The sequence below is a fragment of the Euprymna scolopes genome, chromosome 30 (assembly GCF_053919585.1).
Source record: "Euprymna scolopes isolate OS-2025 chromosome 30, ASM5391958v1, whole genome shotgun sequence".
Taxonomy (NCBI): Eukaryota; Metazoa; Mollusca; class Cephalopoda; order Sepiida; family Sepiolidae; genus Euprymna; species Euprymna scolopes.
This window is the reverse complement of record NC_136511.1, coordinates 13,344,655-13,359,027: the sequence shown is the minus strand read 5'-3', so window position 1 is coordinate 13,359,027 and position 14,373 is coordinate 13,344,655.

Below are 14,373 nucleotides of genomic sequence, written 5' to 3'. Positions count from 1 at the left end.
TCATCTTCCATCTTCCTTTCAGATCTCTGGACAATTGCCCTATTTGCGTCACTTCTCCGTGTCCTTGATATTCACCCTGCCATCTGCTGGAACGGCAAAATATACGCTCTAACAGGATTGTTCTTCTTGTAAACTATTATGGCATCTGGTCTTCTTGCTTTGATAGATTTATCTGTTTGTTCATTTATATCCTGCTCTTGGTTTGTGTTTTACAACTTGTCTGTGTTCAAGATGCAGTTGCTTGCATAAATACCAGTATATTACCTGCCTTACTTGGAGATGGCTATTCTTATACCCTTTTTGGACTCGAACAACACGATCTAAATTGTTTCGGCCCATGAACCAATCTAACTCTGTCTCCTAAATTTTTACTTATGACCTATATATCCGGTTATTCTTCAGCATAGCACCGGACCTTGGTACATTCACATTTTTCTCAGCTTACTATTTATTGACCAGCGAAACTGATTACGTTCGTCTTTATCTTAGCTCATTCAATTTTGATCTAACCAGCCAGAAGTTAACAACTGATTGGCCACGGCGTCATTCGTCTGGAGGGTTCAAATGGATACACTGATCTTTTTATAAATTTTCGCTTATCTACTGCTTCATCAGTTCCTTACTTAACGTTTTCTGTTGTGTAGTTGAGTACATATTGAGTGTGTATATATTGGAGACACATAATATAGAAGATCATAATGACATTTATATAGTTTACACCACGACGATGACTGTGACGTTCTTGGGGACTTCATATTTTTACACGAGATGAAAGAGATGCAATATGGACAGTTCTTTTCAACATAGAGGAGGGGAGATGTTTCTTTATGATGATGATGGCGGAAGGGACACATAGTACTTTGAGGGAATTATACAAAATTCGTTTATAAGATGATAGACAAAAACACATTTACTTTTTCCTTTTGGTGGAATGACGGCAGACGAAGATGATTCTTTATTCATACAAGCTGGATGATTGATGATCAGGGATTCAAGCTTTTACAATTACATGGTCTCCTCTTTCCCCTCCCTCTTCGTTTCCCAGGGGCATCAGCTCTCACTAATGACGACAGACGAAGACGACAGTTTACAAATATAGATGATTCTTTATTCATACCAACTGGTTGATTAATGATGGTCAGCGTGATCGACTCGACTCTCTGACTGTGACTGTCTCTGACTTCGAACCCTGTCTCAATATATTGGGTATCTCCTTTCGTGATGACATCAAAGGCGTGGTGAAAAAATGTGACTCCCTCACATTTCAAATTACACGTGCGCTTAGTACATGCATCCACACGCCTCAAGAAACAAAGAAATTCCTAAATTTAATTTATCATTTAACCTAATTGTTAATCATTATTTATAAACTTGTATTGTGTATTCTTTTAACTGACATATTTAATATCCAGTTATTTCTAAAAGAATGGACAGTCGACTGCACTCCTAAATTCAATATCTATCTTTGACACAAATAATATTTAGTTATTTGTAAAACGATCGTTCTGCATTCCTAGTATTCTAATATGTATTCTTTTTTAACTTTTCTTGCTGGGTTCGATTCGAACCTTCTCCAAATATCATTTTCAACTTATCTGGCTTGCTCTTTTAATTACTGGGGTCTTTATTCATACAAGCTGGATGATTGATGATCAGGGATTCAAGTTTTTTACGATTACATGGTCTCCTCTTTCCCCTCCCCCTTCGCCTCCCAGGGGCATCAGCTTTCACTAAGTCGCTCTGTAACTCTCGTCTCTAATTCTGGCACTGACTTTCTCAAACTTCGAACCCTCTCCCAATATATTGGGAATCTTCTTTCTTGATGACGTCAGGAGCGTGGTCAAACACTGTGTTTCGCTCACGTTTCAAATTACACGTACGAATTGCACATGCATCTAAACGCCTCTGGTAAACAAAGAAATTCCTAAATTAATTGTTTCATTCATAAATTATTTATTTCAAAATCTAACCTATTTTTTAATCATTCTTTCTAAACTGCATTGTTCATATCTAACTCGGACATAAATAATATTTAGTTATTTCCAAGAACAAAGACAATCGTTCTACATCCTCAGGATTTTAATTTAATTAGTTTTTTAAACTTTTTTTACTGGGTTCGATTCTAACCTTTTCTAAATATAATTTTAAACTTACCGAGTTTGATCTTTTACTTACTGGGGTCTGTTCCTTTTTACATAACATTTCCTGCTGTCCCGGTTGTCAGGGATTGGGACCGTTCATATATGTAGCATTATGTGGCGCTACGCTTTACTGCAGTAATTCATGAAAATAAAACTGGAAAAAAAATCCCAATCACCATTTTTTTTCTTTTTAAACACACGTTCTCCCATTAACACTACTTCAAAAGTCTCTCTCTGCCATGTCCATCTTTTTTTAATTCAATTTTCACCCCAAACAAGCCAAGTGCCAATTAGGGAGCTACTATCTGGGAACTAATTTGCGGGGGAATTATGAAGAGAGATGAGTAGAAAGATGTTTGTTCACATTACACTTGAACTTCTGCATATCGGTACAGTGAGGAAAGCAGAATCCCGGAAGGGAGTTCCAAAGTCTTGCAGTTCTGGGGAAGACACTATTGGAGTAAAAGGCTTTCTTACATGTAGGGATCTCTACTGTAAAGGATGGGACTTAGTTGCTTGTCAGGTTTGTCGGAAGTAGTCATGTCGAGGAGGTACAAGTGGTCGCATTTCGTCAGAGCATTCACCATTAAAGAATTTGTAGAACAGGCAGAGGGATGCAACATTTAGTCGATGGGACAGAGGCTGAAGCCTAGATAACAGGTCAGGACCTATCAGGTTGCACCGGTACTCATTGTACCGCATGTCGGCAACAGTTGGCCCATTCTCATCCTCGACTTTACACGTCCATGTTCCTCGACTTTCTTTCTCCAGATCACGTGGTGCTTTTTCTCCTTTTTTTCCTTTTCTCCCCGTGCACACTTTCTAATTTGGATATGCGCTTTTTTTCGCTACTGCTGTCAATCTTTTCACAGCCAGCCATCTTCCGCTGCTGCTGATATCTTCCCACGCTCTCATATGGATTCTGTTACATATTGTCTGAGTCCAATCTATATGTTAAGCAAGTTAACTTCTATTTCTACTTTGACTTGGTTAATCTATATATCTATAAAAGTGAACGTGTCTGTGTGTCTGCGTATCTGTGTGTCTGTGTGTGTACATTTCCCTACGCAATAACTCTGTCAATTTTTAATCTACGGACTCGAAATTTGACATACAGGGTACTGAGATTTGGGAAAGTCGTTGTAATCCGTTTCGGCCAGAAATTTATCTGTTAAGGGTCAAAGTTCAACGATTTGACCTTTGTGAGCTCTACCCAACACCTCCGCCAATTTTGGGTCTAAACACTAGAAATTTTAGGTATAGGTTCCTTTGATAATAACTCGTTTGAGCCCCAAACAGTAAATGTTAAGGGGTAATAATAGGGGTCAAAGTTTTTAAAAAAAATGACCGCTTTTTTTTTTTTTTTTTTGCTCAACATACACCTCCAAACACCCGCGCAACGCCGGGTGAAATGCTAGTGGTTAACAAAATTGAACTATTTTAAATGAATACTTACAAAGTTGTTAAACTAAAAATTAAACAAAATATCTAAGTAGTATAAAATTATAAGGGACTGATGTTTAGCGCCACCTGTCATTTTGTTATTTCAAAATCGGAAGCTGTAGTAAGTAGACTTATTTAACTCCCTGTTTGAAAGTGTGGAAGAGAGATTGGGCACACGGCCAGAGCTTTTCAGAAATATACGAAGACGCATCTCGTAATTTGTAATCAGCTACGTGTCTTCTGTTCACTGTTAACCGCGAAGCCTCCAGCTCACCGCAGATACGATTCGAAGAAAACTTTTCGAACTAAGCCCAATTGTACTGGAAACAATATAGATATTCTAAATCCATTTTCTCGTCACCCCGCCGTTGCCGCATCTTATCCCTTTTTCGCCCGGTCTTTCGATCATTGTCGCCCTGTGATAAGTCACAACACGGAAAAGCTTTTGTAATCGGCTTCCACGTTGTTTGAGTTGAGATTTAATGAGATTTGAAAAAATCTTATTTCTTTCGTCTTCACTCTGTGACGACATCGTTTCATATTCAGGATTAAACTCTTACAAAGCGTAGATTATTGCTGAAACTTGCATAATTAATCCAAATTAAGTGAGAAGCATTTCTAATGATAATATACTAGCAAGAAGATCCGGTGTTGCCCGTGATTGAATGAGGAAGCTAATATCATCTTATCCCACACACACACACACACACATATATATATATATATATATATATATATATATATATATATATATATATATATATATATATATATATATATATATATATAAATGTAAAAATACCAGCGGTGGTTGACGTGATGTTTTGAGAAAAATAGAAAAACCGAATGAAATTATTATAATAATCAACGTATCAACGTTTCGTCCTTATTTCAGAGGACATCTTCAGGATATTGAAGTAAAAATGCAAGAAAAGAAAAAGTCATAGACCATACGAAAAAGAGAACAGTTTTTGAATCCTACCCATGTCGGGAAGGACAAACATACACGCCCATACACAAACGATGTTTGTCCTTCCCGACATGGGTAGGATTCAAAAACTGTTCTCTTTTTCGTACGATCTATGACTTTTTCTTTTCTTGCATTTTTACTTCAATATCCTGAAGATGTCCTCTGAAGTAAGGACGAAACGTTGATTATTTTAAAAATTTCGTTCGGTTTTTCTATTTTTCTCAAAACATATATATATATATATATATATATATATATATATATATATATATATATATATATATATGTGTGTGTGGGTGGGTGGGTGGTTATATATATATATATATATATATATATATATATATATATATATATATATATAAGAGAAAGCAAATTAAAACTGTAAGTTGAACTTTACAATCAAAATTTATTGTTCGACTGAATACTCCAAAAACAATTTACAAAGTTCTTATACCGCGGAATTTCAAAGAATGCTATTCTTGTTATTCTTCTCATCAGAGGACAGAAAGAAATCAGCAAATTATATTTTCTGCTGATTTCTTTTTTAAAATATGTAGGTGCACCTGAACTATCATCACCTCCCTCACAATGTTTTACTTTTCGTCTTTGTTTAACTATTTCTACGGATTATCGGACACTAAACTACCAGATTATAAAAAAAATCAATATTTAAAGATTTGGAATGGGGTTCAGTTTCAAATACGACGTTCTAGTAAATCGATCCCCAATTTTTTAGAATTGATTTACAGCCTCAATTTGACGTTGACTTCTTCAGCCCTCACCCCTCTCGTCATTATTATTTTTTTTTTTTTAATTTTTGCGACTTTTCACTTTGAGAAAAAGTTGATCAACATCCTCCGTTATTATTTTTTATTTAATTATTTCCGACTTATTCAAAGGTATATTTTAAAAGAGTATTTTCAAGTTGAATTCAACTTCTAGATACCTTTTTTAGTAAATTTTTAGGTGAAAGTACATAATAATTAGAACACACCCTACTCTCCCTATGCTAAATAATAGCTTTCTAAATAATACCATTATTATTTATGCTAAAGCACCTTTTGTGTCATATCGTCATTTGTTGCTAATTAATAAATCTCACCTATATCGTCTGTATGTATATAACGTGTTTGCCCGAAACCGGAAATCCTAACACGGACTCTTAAACAGGAACCGGAAATATATATATATATATATATATATATATATATAGAGAGAGAGAGAGAGAGAGAGAGAGAGAGAGAGAGAGGGGGAGATGGAAAAAAGAAACAAACCAAGCTATGTGTCAATGAGCGTTTTGTCTTTATTGTAAGACTTCTTCTGGGTGCATTAATACAGATAGAACGTTGGTGGGCACATAACTGGTTGGTTTTGTTTCCTTTTTCATCTCACTATCTCCATTATTCTCATCATATATATATATATATATATATATATATATATATATATATATATATATATATACATATAATTACAATCGAAAAATGCGAGCATGATATATATATATATATATATATATATACATATAATTACAATAGAAAAATGCGAGCATGATATATATATATATATATATATATATATATATATTATATTATATTATATTATATTATATTATATTATATTATATATATTATATATTATATATTATGGATTCTGCATCTTTGGATTTTACCGTCATTGGAAATTTTACACTTCACCAGACTATCCATTCACGTGAAATCACTTTTTTATTCACCCTATGCCCTCTGCTTCATTTTTGTTATCAAGCAAGATCTATGACTTACTTGTAGTTTAATTTAATACTTTTGCAAGCAAAATCCGATCCCGCATTTTGCTAAATCCTACCCTCTGAGGAGAAGGAAAGTATTCTTCCAAACTCCGCGGATTAAGGACTATCCATTTATTTAGTGTTTCCTTTTTAAAATTAAATGTTTTTAACTCTTTTTCAAAGTGTTTTTTAACATGTTTTATTAACTACTAGTTATTATATATATATATATATATATATATATATATATATATATATATATATATATATATATATATATATATATATATATATGAAGCCCGATAGAAAAGTACGTAGATTTTTAAATGCTCGAAGAATCAACTATTCTTCAAGAAGTACTTGGCAAGAATCGAGGTTAAACAGAAGGTGTCAGTAAGTTAATGAAACCATTTGATTGGGGCGTATGATTCGGGTGTGGTCATATGGTGTTTAATTCATGACTGTACAACGTCGCACGTTTATGTAACTCAGAATAGAAAAAAAAACGTCAAAAGAAAGAATGGGCCAAATTTCATCGCTTCTATTCCGACAAATAATATTTGAGTCGTTGCGAAATTTTTCGAAGAGGAAAAAAATGATTTTCACCTCATTCATTTTTTTTATGATATTTTTTAAAAAACAATTTCTTTAAAAATTCTTTCTTTCTTCATTCATTTTTTTTTCTTTTCTTTGCGCTTCGCCAAATAATTAATTAATCACAATGCAAAAAAGAAAAATTTAGAAAAAAAAAATGGCGAAAAAATAAATCTTGCGCGCTGCGGCATATGTTCACCTTCCGTCGAATGAACATGATTCGGCGTGCTTTGCACGTTATGCAATGAGGTGTGGCCCCGGTTTAGAGCAGCCTGGAATTTGCACACGCGTATACACAAGCACACATGATGCCCGTCGACTTATTAGACGAGTTTAGCCACCACTGTGCAACTCATTGTATCGAAGAATATTTAAAAGAAATAAAGATAGATAGATAGATAGATAGATAGATAGATAGATGGATAGATAAAGAGATCGAGTTAGTTGTCTGTTTCTTTGTTTTGTTTTACGGCATATCAACCTTTTTTGTGGAGGGAAGGGTCACATTTGTACGTTCAAATATTAATTCATAATGTGTGGTTCGTTGCCAAATCCAGTAATTTTGGCAAAAGATTTTATGATTCAAGTTTTTTTTTGTTTTTGTTTTTTTACATAGGCATAACCACTTATCAAGGCCCAGAGACCACTCGAGGATAAGGGTTGAGTGTACAGTAGTCAATTGGACAATACAGTAATCATTAGTAATGGAAATTCGGTAAATGTGTTAACTTAAGTGGAACGGCTCATCAAGAACTTGTTTACGTTGGACTTGAAGACAATCAGATTGTGTAGTCAGCTGGAAAGCAAGAAAACAGAAAACAATTCCATAGGCGTGCAGTTCTAAGAAATAAGCTTTGTTCATGGAATCTACGTTTAGGTTTAGGCACAGATAAAGAGGGGGGGGAGAATTATTGATAGTGTTTTCAGATAGACGAGTTCAAATATTTATTCATGGTACAGTAGAACCCTGGGATACGATGATCCTAGAATACGTTTTTTTTTTCAGGTTACGATGTGGAATACGATGTTGTTTTTTTCGGCTTCTGGTTACGATATTTCCCCGTCTTACGATGTTATTTTAATATTATTTGATTATATACATGTATGTGATATACTGTACTGCATTTTGTTATTAATTTTTCATGCTGTATCCCGGGGTTCTACTTTATTTTTCTAGTTTTTGTTTTATGGCATGCTAACTTCTTTTTGGTTATTTAGTGTCGAATTCAGTATTTTTTTAACGTAATTCAAGTTGACACGCCGATTCCCGTTAAAGCACTGAATTTAAGCCTCGTTAGAACTAAAGTGGGTTACTATTTTAGAACTTCCAGGTGTTGGATGTTGTCTCCGTTTATCTCGGCATTGTTTTCAAGGCGCCTAGCACTTCTTGCCATTCGATTCAATCAGTGCCGATGGGATGTGTGGTTGGGATTGCGCAACACTTGTTCTTTATTTTTTTTTTTATATATATTTATGATATTTAGTTTTGCTTGTTTCGTTGTATGACATATCAACTTTTTTTCGGGTATTCAATGACAAATTCAGCAATTTTGTAAAATCCAGTAATTTTAGAAAAAAAAGATTTACACGCGAAGTTTCTATACCTTCAAATATTTATTTATATTTGGGGGGGGTTCATTTTTCGGCTTATCAACCCGTTTCGAGTTTAATAATTTTCGCAAAGTTCTTGATATTTCTTTATGTTGCTTAGTTTAGCCCTAATCATCATCCCACATATGCGATGCTCTCTGAGTCGTCTTACGCTCCACAGTTCTCTCTTTAATTTTTATTTTCGTCCCATAATGATAAATGGTTTCCTTTTTCCCTCCAGATATGGTCAGCCATACCCGACTTTTTAATCCCTCCAAGTATTTTGTGTTTTTATTTATTTGTTTATTTATTTACTTTTTTACTTTGCAGAACAGATTGAGTTTCGCAAATAACATCAGTGCTTGTTGCATTTTAGGTTAGGAAGCCAGCATCCTCAGACAGCCTGATCTTAGAGAAATAGAGGAGAGAAAGGCAAAACAAAGAGAAGAGAAATACAGAAAGAAAAAGGTTCTAATATCTATATATCTATGAAAGTAAACGTGTCTGTGTGTCTGTGTGTCTGTGGCTGTGTCTGTCTGTCTGTGTGTCTGTGTACACTTTCCTTCGCAATAATTCTGTTAATTTTCAGTCTACAGATTCGAAATTTGATATACAGGGTACTGAGATATGGGAAAATCGATGTGATCGGTTTTTGGCCAGAAATCTGGCTGTTAAGGGATAAAAGTTCAACAATTTGACCTTTGAGAACTCTACCAAACTCCTCCGACAGTTTTGGGTCTAAACACTTGAAATTTTAGATATAGGTTCCTTGGACATGGATCTTACTTAATAACTCCATTTGAGCCAAAAACAATAAATGTTAAGTGGTCATAATAAGGGTCAAAGTTTTAATAAAATTGACCGTTTTTTATTTTATTTATTTATTTTTTTGTTCAGCATACCCCTCCAAACACCCGGGCAACGCCGGGCGCCCATGCTAGTGCGTATATATTTTTGTTGCATCTATAAAAGTGAAAGTGTCTGTCTGTCTTTCTGTCTGTGTACATTTCTTACGCAATAACTCTGTCAATTTTTAGTCTACAGACTCGAGATTTGATATACAGGGTACTGAGATTTGGGGAAATCTTTGTGATCGGTTTTCGGCCAGAAATTTAGCTGTTAAGAGGTCAAAGTTCAACGATTTGACCTTTAAGAACTCTACCAAACTCTTACAATTTGGGATCTAAACACTTGAAATTTTAGATATAGGTTTCGTGGACATGGATCTAATTTAATAACTCGGTTTGAGTTCCAAACAATAAATGTTATGGGGTCATAATAGGGGTCAAACTTTTAAAAAAATTGACCGATTTTTTATTTTATTATTATTATTTTTATTTATTTATTTATTTATTTTTTTTTTTTTGCTCAGCATACACCTTCAAACACCCGGGCAACGCCGGGCGCCCATGCTAGTGCGTATATATTTTTGTTGCATCTATAAAAGTGAAAGTGTCTGTGTCGGTCTGTCTGTGTGTCTGTGTACATTTCTCTACGCAATAATTCTGTCAATTTTTAGTCTACAAACTCGAGATTTATATACAGGGTACTGAGATTTGGGGAAATCTTTGTGATCGGTTTTCGGCCAGAAATTTAGCTGTTAAGAGATCAAAGTTCGACGATTTGACCTTTGAGAACTCTACTCAACTCCTCCGACAATTTTGTGTCTAAACACTTGAAATTTAAGGTATAGATTCCTTGGACATGGATCTAACTTAATAACTTGATTTGAGTCCAAAACAATAAATTTTAAGGGGTCATAATAGGGGTCAAATTTAAATAAAATTGACCTCTTTTTTTTGGTTGTGTTTTGTTTTTTTGCTCAGCATACACCTCCAAACACTCGGGCAACGCCGGGTCGAAATGCTAGTTATATGATGTATACGTTTTCTTTGTAGTTAATCATGACTACGGTTATGACAACAGCATATTATTTTCATTGTTTTGACTCTCCGGTATATATCCGACACAGCACGACACAATTAATCAACCGAGAACCACATCACTCTATATAAAAGCATATAACATATCAACGGATACACACTATACACACGAGGGTAAACAAAATGAAAAGAATCTGCTGTTGTCCTAGCCCTAATCGCCATCCAACATATGCGCTGTTCTTTGAGTCGTCTTACTCTCCAATGTTATCTCCCTAATTTTTTACTTCGCCCCATAATAATATATGATTCCTTTTTCCCGCCAGATATGGTCAGCCATATCCGACTTTTTAATCCCTTCAAGTATTTGGGTTCTTCTAGTGTTACTTTTGTAACATGGCCGTTAAATTTTAACCGTGTCGTTACATATCAAACATCTCGGACCCGCACGTTGTCTGGTACTGTCGCAAAGGAACAAACAAACAAAAAATTAAGAAACAAACAAAAATCCGACTCGGCATTTTTAAAGTGATTTTTTTTTTTTTTTTTGCAAAGAAGTCACCATTTATCAAGGCCTGAAGGCCATTCGAGGATAAGGGTTAATAAGTGTACCGTAGTCACTGGGAAACTGTAGTAATCGTTAATTGTGCAAATTTGGTAAAGTGGGTTACTTAAGGCGATGGCTCATCAAGAGCTTGGTCATGTTGGACTTGAAAACGATTATATTGTAGTTAGTTGGAAGGCAGGAAAACGGAACAGAGTTCCGCAGGCGTGCAATTCTAAGAAAGAAACTTTGTTCATAGAACTTACGTTTAGGTTTAGGCATAGATAAACGGTGGAGGAAATTATTGATAGTGGTTTCAGCTTGACGAATGTTTTTTTTTTTTTCGTGAAAGTCAGGTCAGCAACCCGAAATGTATGTATTCGTGCTTCTTCCAAAATAACGCAATTCATTATCTTTCAAAAGTCTTTTCCTACACACGTGTTTTACAATGCTATGCTATAATACATGCGCATTTTTAATAAGTTTTTCTTTCCACCAACAACGCCGACACAATCTTGCCCTCGACTCTGCACAGGTTGTATAGGTTGATGCAAAAGCATGCTGTTTTTTGACGTTCAAATTCACAAACGATATTATTTTTGCACCAACCTAATATATTTTGTTTTATTCTAAGAAATGTGTTCTTTGATTAATGTCCTCTAAAGTAATTTTTACTAAGAGTAATATATGCTAAGAATAATATTTTCTAATAGAAATGCTTGCTGAGAGTATTTTTTCTAACAGGAATTTTTTTCATAAGATTAATATTTTCTAAAAGATATTGTTTTTAAAGATAAAAATTTTCTGAAGTTTTAATTTCCAAGAGTAATATTTAAAGGGTTAATATTTAGCAAGAATAACTTTTTAAAGAATAAGTTCTTATAAACCTTAATTTTTCTAAGAGTATAGTTTTCTATTAAATATTGTTTTGGTCCCCCGACAAAAAAAAAATCCACCCTTGTCCGTTCGTCCGTTCGTCCGTTCGTCCGTTCGTCTGTCTACACTTTTCTCAATAACTATGCCTTGGAATTTTTTGAGATTTTGCACAAGTATTAAACATGATATGAGTAAAAATGTAAGAGAAGGGATTTCCCGGGGAAACTCCGGTTGCCCCCCCTCAAGGGGTGCCTTTCGGGTTAAAATTGCTAAAATTGACAGTTTTGTACTTATTAGAATAAAAAATTGATGCCTTGGATTTTTATAAAACATTTGAAAAGTTGTAACTAACTGATTTCTATATAATTTTGTTTGTCTATACTTCGCGATAACTCTCTTCGGTGTACCGCAGGGGTTCTTTTAAGGCTAATAAAAAACACTCCATTTTTGGGACTATTTTACCATATTTGTCCAAAAATTTCTGTGTATGTCTATTTAGAAGTCTTGGGGCCTTTTAGGGCTAACTGGGGGGGAGGCAAATGATGGACTTAGTCATTTCTTTTTTTGCATGGTGCAGAACTCAAATTTAAATATGTAACTTGAAAAGGTCGGGGTTAGTCAAGTCTATAAAACATAGCCACCATTTGACATTGCCATAGCGAGAGATAATAGGTGAAGCTGAAATAGGGTTATATTTAAAAGACATTATTTTTCATAAATAAATATTGTTTGAATTTTGTATTTGTTTTAAAATTTCCCAATGACTTAGTCAGCTTGTTGTAAAATTACAGAAGATGTCATCAAAAAGAAAGAATTTATTAAAGTTCAAAACCATTGAATGAGTTTGTCAAAAAATCATTATACAATGTTTTCCCGCCCTTATATAAATATAAGTAAATGTTTTCCCGCTCTTATATAAATATAAGTAAATGTTTTCCCGCCCTTATATAAATATAAGTAAATGTTTTCCCGCTCTTATATAAATATAAGTAAATGTTTTCCCGCTCTTATATAAATATAAGTAAATGTTTTCCCGCCCTTATATAAATATAAGTAAATGTTTTCCCGCCCTTATATAAATATAAGTAAATGTTTTCCCGCTCTTATATAAATATAAGTAAATGTTTTCCCGCCCTTATATAAATATAAGTAAATGTTTTCCCGCTCTTATATAAATATAAGTAAATGTTTTCCCGCCCTTATATAAATATAAGTAAATGTTTTCCCGCTCTTATATAAATATAAGTAAATGTTTTCCCGCCCTTATATAAATATAAGTAAATGTTTTCCCGCCCTTATATAAATATAAGTAAATGTTTTCCCGCTCTTATATAAATATAAGTAAATGTTTTCCCGCCCTTATATAAATATAAGTAAATGTTTTCCCGCTCTTATATAAATATAAGTAAATGTTTTCCCGCCCTTATATAAATATAAGTAAATGTTTTCCCGCCCTTATATAAATATAAGTAAATGTTTTCCCGCTCTTATATAAATATAAGTAAATGTTTTCCCGCTCTTATATAAATATAAGTAAATGTTTTCCCGCCCTTATATAAATATAAGTAAATGTTTTCCCGCCCTTATATAAATATAAGTAAATGTTTTCCCGCTCTTATATAAATATAAGTAAATGTTTTCCCGCCCTTATATAAATATAAGTAAATGTTTTCCCGCCCTTATATAAATATAAGTAAATGTTTTCCCGCTCTTATATAAATATAAGTAAATGTTTTCCCGCTCTTATATAAATATAAGTAAATGTTTTCCCGCTCTTATATAAATATAAGTAAATGTTTTCCCGCTCTTATATAAATATAAGAAGCCTACTTTTACTATCATAAAAATTTAAACGAACTTTTTCTTATACTCACTCATGGATATGTAAGCGCCTCGATGAGGGTTAACTAATTTACAGATTCCTTTAAAAAAACGAGCTTTAATTAATTACTTATTTAATTTTATCGATTCTTATACAATAATTGATTTAATTTCGAAACACCGACCTAAGGATAACAGTACGCCCAACTACAGTCCGAAACTCAACCATCTAAACTATTAACAGAAATCATAAACTACGCGTTTTTTTTTTTTAAGATTTCGAAGAAATTTAATTACTGCCTGGGTAAAGAAGAAAAATACAGAAACAGCTAAAAAAATCCCCGAAACCGAAGAATATGAGAGAAGAAAAAATTATGAAAATAAAAATCTCGCGAGGAGGAGTCGAGTCAGCCACCTAAGGATAACAGTAGAACCAGCTAGAGTCATCCGCTCTACCAACTGAGCTGTCGCGCGAATTCATCGCCTAGTGATATTTTTACATATTTCTAAAAAAATCATGGCCTACACGGTTTTATAAAAGATTTCTATGGAATTTAACGAATATGTACGTAAAGACAAAAACAGAAATAGAGAAAACTCCCGGAAACCGAAGAAAATGAGAGAATAAATTACCAAAATAAAAGCATCGCCAGACAGATTCGAACCATCGACCTTATGATAACAGTACGACCTACTACAACTCTCCGCTCTACCAACTGAGCTATCGCGAGAAACCGTGGTACACA